General features: G+C 43.1%; 1 long non-coding RNA gene across 1 annotated transcript; it reads left to right on the plus strand.

The window, feature by feature from the left end:
• The first annotated feature begins 1,066 nt into the window (after nucleotides 1–1,066).
• On the plus strand, nucleotides 1,067–7,539 carry LOC121688480. The gene is made up of 4 exons (XR_006024600.1): nucleotides 1,067–1,111; nucleotides 1,223–1,277; nucleotides 4,467–4,586; nucleotides 7,408–7,539. It is a non-coding gene; the product is annotated as an uncharacterized LOC121688480 (long non-coding RNA).
• The last annotated feature ends 6,164 nt before the right edge of the window (nucleotides 7,540–13,703 follow it).

A 13,703-nucleotide genomic window follows, 5' to 3' on the forward strand; every position in this document is an offset into this window, starting at 1 on the left:
TTGTTTACAGTAGGTAAAGCATCAGATTACTGAAGATACATATTATGTTTAATCCTACCCTGACTGTAACTTTCTGACACTGACATGTCCTAAACTCTTCCATGTACATCATGGTTAGCCATAAGCAACCTACTGTTGCTTAAAATGTTAGAATTACTGCTAGATGCCCATGTGTTCACAGCAGATATATTCTCCCCAGTCCCCAAAGATACTGCAAGATCTGGAGAGAGAGGGAGAGAGATAGAGATAAAGAGAGAAAGACTGTAAAGATGTAGAGAGAAAGAGAGGGAGAGAACCAGAGAAATAGCCACAAGCAAGGCACTCCTTAAGTCTCCTTATACAGCCAGTGAAGGACACCACACGCCATTACAGATCATATTTATGCAGAATTAATAGTGAGGGGTCCTAATGCAATTTGTGACCTCCACTCCTACTGCAGCATTTTGTAGCTGAGCAGATGTTGTTCACCAGGGACCACTGGAGCAGCCAGCCACCACTAGTATTTCTCTTTTATATATCGTAGAGTATGTGTCTTTTCTGGGAATTCCACAATAAAATGACTGTTATTTATCATTACAAACCTCTTTATCATTTAGTCAATAAAAGGCCTCTCACTTTTTTCTCCCCCCTCTCTGCCTTCCCTCCGCACTGGGCTGGAAGTCAGATATCTGTATTAGTCGGCCGTAGCCTCGGGGCTCGTGGTGTCAAAAGCTAAATCATGATCAGCTGTGGCTTTCTGGCTAAATTGTGTATGAAGGCCCCGGGCAGGGAAAGGTGCACATGCTCATTACTTGAAGCAGGAGAAAAGAAAAACGGAAAAAAGTTTTTTTCTCTCTCTCTCTCGTTTCAACATAGAAGGGCCCCCGTTTTCAGTCCTGGCATGCACGCAAAGAGATAGGGTCACACGTGACGCCCAAATACCTGACACCTAATATCTGTCTATGGTCAGACTCGGGCATGGGCATCTGATGCAAATAGCACAACTATGCTGGATGCGTATTACTCATACTAAGGTCCCCCTTCCTATTTGCATTTCTTACCTCAGGGTGACTACTGTGACTTCATAAGAAGCTTCAGAGCCTCTGAAGAGATACTGTGGTGGAAAATGCTGGTAAGGTCAACCTCTCATGCCTGACTTTTATTGCATTATCTATTAATATATTACAGTCCCGTCCCGTCCCACCCCCCACTACAACTAACCTGCTTTCATATTAACTCTCAGTCAACATGGCCTCTTGCTCCCTCCTATTGGGAAAATACAGCTCAGTGCAGAGGGGGTAAGGTGTGTCTGTGTGTGTGTGTGTGTGTGTGTGTGTGTGTGTTTCTCTCTGTGTGTGTATGGTGCTACTGGTTTGTGAAACACTTAGTGTTAGATCCCGTGCAGATGGGTTGGGGGCCCCAGTCGTGCGCCTCTCTCACCTTTAGGACATTATCACCTTGGCAGTACACAGAGGGGCTGCCTTCCCCTGTGGGCCAGCACTTCCTGCTAGTGCTAATTAATTAAAAGGGCAGGTTGCCCACAGTGGAAATTGGGCCTTGAGCCTTTTCATCTCGTGCAGACAGGATGCCTTGAGATTTATCACCAGGCCTTCCTCCAATGCTGCGCTGCAGTTCAAAGAACAGGAGTCAGTGGAGTAGTCCAGACTTAGAGAGGCTTTTAAAAAAAAAAAGAATTATGACAACAAAGCACATTACTTTCTTTTAATATAGGAATTCCATTTTGTAGTTGGACTGGAACTGTGTGTTTGACACTTTTTGATTGTTTTGATAGTATTGTATTAAAAGTCTTTGAATGGCAGTGTTTGAATTCATTCATCTATCACATTGAAACAACAGGCTCTATACTATCTAAGTCTGAAGCTGTTAAGGAATGAATACAATGGACATAAAGTAAACAATCAAAGAGAGCCAAACCAAGACAGACCGGCAAACAACTAGAAGAGAAATAATATGACCACATTTAATGAAAGGTTAAATTTTCATTTACTCACTATCGACTCCGCTAAAAGGCCCATTTTTTATTTTATTGGCATGATGTGGGCCATTAGTGCTGTATTGGAATCAGTCTTACCCACCCTTCACTGTGTCTGATAGCTCCAAGCTACAGCGCTCGCTAGTGCAGGCACTCGCAACTTCCAACCCCCTCCATGGCTGTAGTCACAGGATGGGCTGGGGTGCCAGCATCTCTTTCAAGATCCCTACCTAACATGAGGGGGGTGGGGGGCTAATTCGCCATCGATCTGTTGTTCCCACTCCCCCTGACACGTCAATGACAATCTAATTCCATTCACGAGATTGTATCGGCCTTGTCTCTGTAAAGTGACAAGACACATTGCAGCGGCGGCTAACCCAATAAGAGGGACGTTAGCTCAAGCCAGATTAGGTCAGCACCACCGGCTAGCGCACTAGGGCACAGATTCATTTAGCACTAAGCTTTAATTGGAGAGGGAGGTGAGGATGCACCTTTATTTTAATTGCCAGGAATCCTTGGAGGACGATGCAGATATTAAATGTGTTAGTGTTACCATTTGACAGCATTTGCACGAGTCCCCCCCCCCCCCTCTCTCTCCACACACACACACACACACACGCACACACGCACACACACACACACACACATACACACACAGAGACTCTCAATATAGAGCCCTGGCTGCAAATATTCACATTAGCGGTTGGCGTAGCGAACTCTAGCGACTTAATTTATTCAGGGGAAGGCTAATAACATTCTGTCTGAGCCATGAGGATTCCGGGCCTGGGCGTTTTTGCATGAGAGTAGCAGAGACGGCAGATGGCCCTCAGTGCGAACATGCCACAAAATGAGCACGCTCCTCGGGATCACACAGGTCAGCGGACAGTGTAAACGGCAAAGATGCTGTCCATGCCACTGCCATCTGGCTACTTGGGTCAAGGTCGCCGTCACTCGCTTGTGGTGACCGTGCAGTCAAGGCTGTGTCCCATTTTCACTCATTCTTGACACAGGGTGGAAAATAACGCAGCAGAATTTTCTTTCTGTCTTATATCTAAAATCATCCATTTTGTTCTTTATCTTTACTTATCTTTAAGGATATTAGTGTAAGACCAGTCTCTTCACTTCACTTGTCACCTCACCTTCACTTCACTCTTGTTTACACAATTCTTATGACAAAGTCCATGCAGTAGCCTACAGTGCGTCCCAACACTCTTCTATTACAATTTGCTTAAGAAAAGAGGAGGGGAAAAAACTATCACTATAACCAACAACAACAACCACAATGCCACAACGACAACATCAACATCGGCCCCAAACTTGATGCTCATAAGCACAAACTGTGTGAGACTTTATGGGCTCATTTTCTGTCTGCGGCCGGGCCCTGCCGGCTTCCCGCCACTTTCACAAGCCATAAACATCTGGGTGAACCCTTTCATCTGGTCAGTGTGGCCGGGCAACCTGGGGATAGCGGCCCCTCCGTCGGATTAGCACGGCCCAGGCCACTCCCGCGTCGTGCTTTTAAGCGGCTCATCTAGCCGTCGTTACAAGCGCTAAAACCCTGTTATAGGACTGGGCCACAAATTAATTGTTTCCTGTGGAAGACAAACTTGCTGGGAGAACACTCATTAATTTTGCATTAAAACGGCCAGCTATCTGACCTCGTAATGCTGTACAGTGTCCCAGTTGCATATGCAGGAGTCGAGTCCCTTAGCGCTTTGCCATGGCTAGGCAACAGCATGAGTCGTGTGTTTTTAACACAGTTTTTATTTGCCATTTTTAAGGTTGTTCTTTTACTCTTTTACTCTACCTCCCTGTGGAAAAGACATTTGATAAATCTTTCATGCTAGCGGGCTTGTATCTGTATGAGAGCTCAAGAAAGCATTAAAATGACGGATCTGACATCTAGGTGTAAGTATCAAAATAAAGAAAAAGTACTAAAAAAGCTGCCATATACTTGGATGCAGCCAGAGGAATATATGCTGTTTTGGGTTCATTTTTACTGTGGTAGACAACATGGCAGGGTAATGATAGATATTTACCAAAGTCTGTATTTTCCACATTAATATTTGAGATGCTGATTATTTGCCACCTACAGATAGCATGAGATGTGTCTGTTTGTGCTTCATAAGTCTGGTGTTGCGGAGAGAGAGGTACTCTAATGTGGTGTGGGGTGGTGCAGCAGCCTGCATACATCTCTGTGTCCCCCGCGTCCCCACCGTGCACCCTCTCTCCCATGATGGGCTGGGACTGAGGCCAGAGATTGATTGGTTTGCGAGTGTGCGAGTCTGTGGGGTCTGGCAGCACATGAGAAATAACCTCGACCCAATCGCCAGGGCCTATTATGCCAGCTCCATCCCTGTGCACTGGTGTGGTGTGGTGTGGTGTGGTGTGCTGTGGTGTGTGGATGGCTTCCTCTGCTTCTGCGGGTTTGTCCCTCCTGAGCTTCTTGGGGTCCAATCATTAGGGCTGCTGCTTCTCCTTCTCGCTAGCACAGGAGCCCCGGCCTCTGTCCTGTTTTTCATCACGAAGGGGAGCATCTCACCGCCTGCTGCTGTGGCTGCGACGAGACGAGACGAAGGCTGAAATAGTTTAAGGACACTGGGGAGAGGGCCAGGTAAAGGCCCCTGCTTTTTTGGCTTCATAATGCATACTTCCCCATCACACACACACACACACACACACACACACACCCAAACCATCCCCATGGCTGCCTGGTCTACAAGCTGGAGCAAATCAAGTATTGACCTGAAGCATTTATACGCTGTAGAACATTATATTCTCATCAGAGGCGGGCAGGACTGTAAAGCATGGCCCCTTTGCCGTGAAACATGACTTTGCTTATGCGCTGGGCCGTGTGGATCGCCACCAAATGGCCATACATCACGGCGGCCCGCTCCTGTCGCTCTCTTTATTGAGAGGGAAAACAAAGGCTTGAGCCACTGAAATCATTACTTGTGTGGCAATTTTTCAAAAAGGCACCAAAAGCTTTTCTTTTGGGGTTCAAAGTACAAGGAGAGGGGAGACGGTGGCTATAAAACTGATAAATAGCAGTTTGGCTTGACTTTGTTCTTCTCCGTGTCATGAAAAAAGAGCAGAAGATTAAGATTTTTGTTTGCCAGTTGTTTCAAGTTAATCGTCCTTGATTTATCTGCAGCGTGCCTCTTCACAAAATCTATACAATCAAATGCATCGACCAGCTCGCTGTCCATTAACTGGATCCGCAACATTATTCCATTATGTAAAGCCATTGCAGGCTAAGCATCATGCATCAGGAATGGGTTACACAAATGCAATAACAGGGGAGCGGATCTTAACATTTTCATGGAAAATTCATTTCTTTTTTTTCCGACGTCAATACTGTCCCTTAGACTTTAATAACATCCCATTATACAATGTGTTTAGTGAATTGATCTGTGGGAGACCGGCATCTTCAGCATCAGCAGTTGACTCTAATGAGTTGCTATCCATCTCGATGCCGGCTGACCGGCTCCATTTTTAATCCTCGTCGCTGCCTTGTCTGGTGCATGGTCACGGCTGTGGCTCTGCCTCCCATCCAAAAGGACACAGGTGACCGAACCCATGACTGTCCTCGAACGCCTGGCGTGATGCATCGGGACCCCGGCACCACCGCATGACAAACGTTGGCGAGACTCGCCCGTGAAGAGACATATTGATTCCTCAATGATTAATAAGTGGAAAATAATTGTATTTCATTAAGATGGATGGACTTTCATTTAGTCTGTCTCCTCTTTTTCACTTCAGCGCGGGCAGGCAATCAAATCTGCAATACTAGCACGTTAGTCTGCCATGGCAACAAGGTCACTGATCTAGTGAGTGTTTTCGTTTGGAGCCACAGGGAGCGTTCAGTGTTATCTTTTTTAATCTTTTTCAAATGGCTACCGATCATAGCTACAGCCCCCTGCTTGCCATGCCAACCGCAAAAGGATAAAACACATTTACATTCATGCACTTGGCAGAAGGGACTTACAAATAAAGTAGAATATAATTCAACCGTACTGCTGTTTAAAAGTGCCAAAAGACATAACTTTCCACATAACTGATATGAGTGATTTGCTAAATGCTAATATGTTGTCTAAATTCCTTAGAAACTAATAGGTTGTGAAAGACAGTGGAAAATAGGAAAGGAAATATAACATCCAGCGTTCCTATATGAGCCGCCTGTATACACTTTTTAAAAAATATGCCAAACCTTATGCGAAAAGGATATGTTCAAAAATGTCAATTCCCTTCCTGTTAGCAGAACAATTATTTTCACACTTTTTATTTACTGCATATTTTGGGTTCATTACAGTTCCATTAGAATAAATGCAGAGGCCCATTATAAAAGGTAGTGTAGTGTGGTATGGTGTAGTGTACCCCCCCCCCCCCCGCCAAAACAGACCAATGTTGGCTGTGGATTCCAACACCAGTTTCTGGGGGAGGGGGAGACTAGGGTAAACAGCAGTGGAGGCCGTCTCACAGTCCTGTGTATCATTTTAATGTTCATCTAATGACATTCCCTCCAAGTCGCTGTCATGGGCCATCAACAATCATAATTGTGAATTGATTCATTGTCAACTGAGGGTGACAGCATGCTACTGTCAAGTTGAAGAAAAAAAAGAGAAATTGATAAAGAGAGAATAGGTTCCTTTAATGAATATATCAATAACTGGTGACAGCTGAAAAAGTAGCCCAGCAAAAATTCCAAACTTTTCTTAGGTGCCTCCATTTGTTTCAGACTGGGCCTGTCTTGGCATGTTGTGATAATTACTTCTCTACAAGAAGCCAAATCAAGTTTACTTGTCAGATCCCAGAGCTGACAGAATGACACTTTAAAAAAAAAAGGTTATTTTCAGTCCCTCACGATCGATCGTTCCAAACAGCTTTGTGCACCTGTATTTCAATATCACTGATGGCAGGGTACATGATGTAATGCACATATAAATATTTAAAACGTGTCTAGACTGTGTGTATATCCATGTTTATTTGTTCATGCTCTGTGTGTATGATATCTAATCACTATTTCACATCACAATGTACCAGCCGGTCATACATCAACCAAATTATACCTGGTACGGAGTGGCAAAGATCAATCAAATTTGGTCTCACTTGGGTATAATGAAAGAGAAACTATGCAAGGCCATATTGTTTCACATAAGACTCCATCATGGTGCCAACGTAACCTTCTATGGTAATATCATACCGAAAAATCAGAAAGCAAAAAGGGGAGACTACATTTTTTTGCCAATTTCTTCTTAGTTTTTACCACAATAAATAAAACCCTTCCTCTCTGCAAGCACAATTAGTGAGCCTATAGTCCTCTATTGTCACGCCGCAACACTTCTGTGCCGAGACGTTTTGGGGTATTAATGACATTTCAATTGCCAGGGCTCAATCTTAATGGCTGATTTATTTCATTTGAATGCCTCTGTCAGGAGGTGAGGCGTGCGGAGGGAAGCTCATAATGGGGGTGCATTCAGACCCCTCTCCATTGGGAACGCTCCGCTCCACCGCTGCCATGGTGTCCCCTCCACACAGTCTCCAACTGTTCATCTCAAAGGCAGGGCTTCCGTGGCCCCCATCCATCTACTCTGGGTGCCTTTATTTGTTTGCAACGACGTGGGAGTGCGGTTTGTCGACTACCTCACTCCTGCTCAGTGATACTTGCACATGTCCTTGTGTGTTATTGAAGCTCATACACACACACGCATACAGACACACACACACACACACACACACACACACACACACACACACACACATAACATCACATGAAGATGATCTTATGAACAATGCATTCACATCGCTATGACAAATAATATGACATCATATATATATATGATATGACATCGATGTCATATGGCAGCATATGACAAATAATCAGACGGGCAAAACAATGAATAGGAATCAAAGTATATTAAGTAATATTAAAATCTGTCTTTTGTGTGGTGTGTGGCCTGATATGCGTGGCAAAGCACAAGGGTGGCATGCCTTTGTGTGTCTGTCCCCAGCAGAATCATGGCTGAACCACAGCTCTGCTACCCTGAGTAAATAAATTGACTGGAACTGTTGTCGTTTAACAGACTATTAATTGACTAATGTGCATCACTTTCCTGTATGACATAGGTAGGGCCATGGGACTTATCATTGAGGATTTAGGAAAAGTACCTTCAACAGAGTCGAATGGAGAATGTATGTATGTTTTCTCAGCTTTCGAACTGAACACAAACCATCCCCAGTGATGGCTGAATGGAGGCAGGCCTCCGAATTATTTGAACAAAGATGATTATTCTAATCACATAATTCTGCCATAATGAGGTGTCTGCCATATTTAACCATTTATTCCTCCTGACAACTGTACTCAACCAGATACAGTCGTATCATTACTCACCATATTGTTCTGCTCTACAATGCATTCGAGATTGATGCACTGGCAGAGGGCTTAAAACAGCCCTAATTCTCCTAATCAATTACTGATGCTTAGCAAACCACACGGCATAGTGCAGTGAATCGCCCCTTACTGTGCAGAGCATTGCGGTTGCTTCATTTTGCTGCAAATGAATAGACAATATGTGGTTTTGTACAGCGACATGTTTGCATTTACCATTCAGCCTTTCTTTGTAAGCCTGATGAAATTTTGACGTTTTAAATTCATGATTGTCAGGAGTGTATACTGTGTGGTTATGTTCTCATTTCTTACTGCAAAATGGCCTTGATAGACTATTTAGTCATGCAGCTTATCCTGTTAGAACAGCCTAAACCATAACCAGGTGGACTAGTCTTACAGCCCCATGTTTAGGCTTGTGTGTACGACGTACACTGACTGGTGATGTAAGTACAAAGATTAGTTCCCAACAATAAGTAGATCCTCGATGAGCATACTCGATTGTAATGTAATGACGATAGATCATTACCACCTCCAAATCACATTTACATCTGAGCAAACCAAGGTCAATAAATCATTACTTCCATAATGATTCTCCAAATGCTGAATGAAGTAAGGCCCTACATCCTGACAATTCCCATGAATCCATTCATCCGCCGCTGGATACTCCATCTGCTCTAACCACTCTAATTAGCTTTTTGTCTATAGACTAATCCTTTAGTGTCAATGTATAGATTTCCTGTCTTCATTAAAGCAAGTGAGATGTGGCCTGTGAAGGCACGTGGAAGAAACCCCAAAGAAAATGGCCAATCAGCTCCTAAAGGTTAAACATGTTAGGAGGTGATGACAAAAGGTTGTTCAGGGCACTGGTGAGGACAGGCATGTGTATAAACATGTCTTTTTTCATTTTCCCCTTTGATCAGCATTGCTGTTTCGCTATAAACAAGGCCAGGGTTTCAATTTACACTTTTGCTTTGTAAAATGTTCAAATAGCATAATGGTTAAACCTAGCTGGTGCATGGAGAATCTGTTCAACACAATAAGGCTGTGTGTGTGTTCAGGTTCTCATTAAAACATTGATTGATTATTGATTAATCATTGACACATTTACTTTTCAGTCAGGAAAACTTTAAGATAAATATGTCTAAGGGTACATAAAAAGGACAAACAATTTCTGACAGGCTTGCTATTGAGAAGTTGTCTCAAAGGCTGTGAAGACAAAGACACTGTTGTTATTGAAGTATAAGTAAAAACAACTATGCATAAATAACGTGCCTATCAAAACCCTGCTAACTGACACAATTGCTCCAGATTATGTTTTGAAGATAATCCTAAATGATTTACTGTAAAATGGTTGAACAACTCAATTTCCCTCAATTTTTATTCTTTCCAAAAAGTTTTTGAAATCTTAATAAATCAATAACACATAAATCATGGATAGATTGTGTCACTACTGAAAAGTATAAAACTTTACCCTCAGAGAGACAAAAAGGACATCCCTAAGGGCTTTAACTTATTGTGGAGATTACACAAATAGTTTGATACCTGAAATACATGTTTACTTTAAAATAACGAAATGACATTGTCCAACCTTCAAAAATGGCACTGATTCTGTTTTCTATATGTGTTTTTGCTCGACTTCTGGCATAAGCACATATATAATAACACAACTTACCAATTTATTACCAGGGGAAAGAATCGCTGCAATACCACTCATACAACTTCGGACAAAACAATTAGCTTGTTTGTCCCTGAAGTATTGAAACGTACAAAAAAGGAGAAATAACATTTATTCTGTTATTACACATCAAAACACATTTGTCGTTAGCGCTTTCGCTTTACAGCGTGTTCATTGGTGCGATTAATAAAAGTATTGCGGAAAATACCGGAATTCGAAAATGCATGTTTTTTGGATAAGCTTGAAATCATATTTAATTTCCACTAAAGAAGAAGTACAAAGTACATTTCAGCATATTTAGCGTTCAAAATAAGGAATAGATAAAGGGAATCTTTGCCTGAAATCAACTGAGAAAGAACAGGATAAGAACGTTTGTCTCAGGGCGGTGGTTGTGTTTAACTTTTATTTCCGCAATTTTCATGTCAATTTACGATAATCTATTTTTCCTCTCTTCCAAGCAAGCCGCCAATCCCACCAGGATACCTCACAAGCCATGTCGCCAGTCACGGTTCATCGTGGAGATTATCGCAGATTTATTTAGAAATACGAAAATAAACAGGTATTGCCCTTCCCTCATAAGCGAATGCGAAAAACCCAGTTGAGAATAAACAGATGTACATTGGTTGTTTATAACTGGCTGAAATAAAAGATTACGCAGGACAGATAATGGTAATTATCGGAAAACCATTAACATTCCGATACTATCCATACCCTAACATGACTACATACATCACCAGAATCCCACACTTACATTATGCACTACGGAAGAGAGACATTGGATACAGAACAGAGACATTGTCAATTAACATAAACGTTCACTTAAATCATCTCGCCTATGCCTCAGGTCATGTTGTTTTTGTCTTCAGCCCCCCCCCCCCCCCTACCAATGTATTTTTGTCCAAGTCTTTTCCCATATCCTTCTTTCTTCCTCTTCGCAGAGGTGCATTCTTCTTCAAACGAAGATGGAAGGGACGGACGATGGGCAAGCATTGTCCTCGTTTGACAGTACTGTGCAGGATAATCGCAGTGTATTTGGGATTAGGCCCGTGCTGTATGAAAAGTAGTGTAATTCAAAGTCTACGTGCCGCTGCTTCTAAAACTCTGCCTTGGGCTTCTCACACCGTGGCTCACCGCAGAAAGCATCCCCGTTGATAAAGCCCTCATTGAAAGCCTGAAAGAACACTCTGCAGAGTTTTGGGAAACAGGGGGGGTATTTGTTGCTAATTGCAGACACTTTGCAAGCATAAAGAGTACCTGGGGGGAAAAGTACAAATCGGGAAGAGGGGATACAGTGGATATAGATTTCTGGAGGAATTCGCCATGCTATTCTGCACCCACTCTTCCTAATTGTGTGTGAATAGACTGCACGGAAAGCACAAAGTGTACCTAAAAACACATCCCGCTCTTGAAACAAACATCCATGTTTGTCCTATTATGGTGCAGGTGCATGATAATGTCTATGCAGATGAATAGATTCACCCCCACAATGCCAGTGGCTATTGTCCAATATTGTCACCCACACACTTCTCACGTTTCCCTGACATCTGGCCTATATTCCATGAAACTAGTTATAAACAAATCACTGAACATTGATCTCCACTGTAAAGAGATATCTGAAACTTTCTTCAAAGATTTCCCAAGACACCACACATCCCCAATGGTCAAATTGTTCTATGGGGATCAATCTGCAAGCAAACTAGTGATCAGCTTTCCAAAACCTCAATTTGTTCAACCGACTGAAATCAGGGTGCATCAGTGGTCAATACAAATCATTAGGTTTAGAATGTAATAGCTTTAAAGCATGTTTTTAAAGCCTAGAACATCAAACAAAGCCTAGGTCTTTGGATTTATCAGTGCATCTATTAGCAGCTTCATCCCTTTGTATGTGTGTAAATGACACTGGGGTATCCTGCATGCTGCTAGAAATGGGGTGTGGGGCGCCAGGCTCTTCAACTTCAAAGTTAAACCAATAGAGGAACAAGGGGCCTGATTTTAATCCCTCTGTGTTTGTGTATCTCCAATACTAATAGCCATTACATGGCATGATTAGTTGCAATTATTTACTGTACGGACATTTAGTAATCAACATCTCCGACAGAGTCGCTCGGCAGAGCTGGGAACAATTATGTCCGTGGCACACATTAACAGCATGCAGGTCTTTTTCTGAGGAACACATCAATTACAGGGCAGCACTTCACATTTAATCTTCTTATAGGGCCCTTGTTAATGTTAACCACTTCCTTCCCTCGCGGTTTATTTTGCTTTGGTGCATGTGGCCCCAGTATTCAGAGAGTTCACTGGTCAGCCAATCAATAGTAGCCGCACTGCGGACGGTGTTGAGTTGAGTTGTTCTTGTGAGGAGATACGATTCCAGCTTGGAAATGAGAAAGGAAAGGCTCTGTCTCTCTGGGTTTCTACTCTCTTTTACATTTCACATACTTAAAACATGCATACACAGATATGCGCATACACAGGTAAGAACATCAGTGTGTCAGAGCTATGTAATGTGTGGAGTTTTGGTACATTCTCACACTGACACACACACACACATACAGACACACTCAGTAGGTCAACACAGTTACGTTCTGTTGACAACTACATCATCCATTCAGTCCTTGCAGAGTTCCCACAGTCTGCCGAGGCACACAGGCCTAGACCCTGTGTATGTGTGTGCGCGCACGTGTCTGTGTACATGTTTCCTAATTATATAATCAATGGCCCTCTAAACACACAAGAAAATCACCATTGCCGTGAACTTGTGACCCACTCCTACAACCTTTTAGGAAAAAAAGATTTATACCAATCAGGGAGAGGCTGACGGTTGACTTGGAACTGAGGACACAGTCAGGGAGCCTTAATTAGAAGTGTAACCTTTCCCTGACAGACAGATTTGTTTCACAGTGCCCGTGTTTGGGCAAGATCTGCGGGGACCGGCCGATCGCGAGATATGGATTAAGGGCCACCACGGCCAGCTTGGCGTTCATTAGCAAACTTGTTCAAACAAAACAAAATCAAAACCCAAAGCTGCAATCAGGATAATAGGCCCTTTCCTGCGTGAGGCCATCAAAAGATCTCCAGCCAAGTATTAATGAAATTCACTGAAACTGTAGTATTATCACTATACACTATATACTATACACACACACTATATATATATATATATATATATATACTATATCTACTACTACTACACACACACACACACACACATATTTATTCAGTAATATAAAGTGTTTTTTTTGGTTGGTCTGAACTGGACAATTGGGGGATGTTCATTTGCATACGGAATGAGAGGCCTTCCTCAGATAATTGTCCATTTCCTTATCAATGATGAGGGCATTTCATCAAAATGAGTATCGTGTGCACAACAACAGAGGCCCAGGCGGAATCTGTGGCATTCTCTCCACAGCTGCGTTTGATTGGTCACGCTTAGGGTTGCCACGGCGCTGGCTGCCCTCAGATGGCATCAGCTGCCTCGTCCGCTGTGAGGACAAGCAGTGCAGGAAGTGCCGACCCCCCCAGCCCCCTCCTTCCCAACCAATCATGTCCCCCGCTACCACCACCACCACCACCATCATGGCATCCGCAGTCCAAAGACACATCATGGAAGACAAAGGGAAGACACCCTTCCCTACCTCTCCCCCCAAAAGTGCCCTATTTACACCCCC

This window comes from Alosa sapidissima, chromosome 17 (genome assembly GCF_018492685.1).
Source record: "Alosa sapidissima isolate fAloSap1 chromosome 17, fAloSap1.pri, whole genome shotgun sequence".
Lineage (NCBI taxonomy): Eukaryota > Metazoa > Chordata > Actinopteri > Clupeiformes > Clupeidae > Alosa > Alosa sapidissima.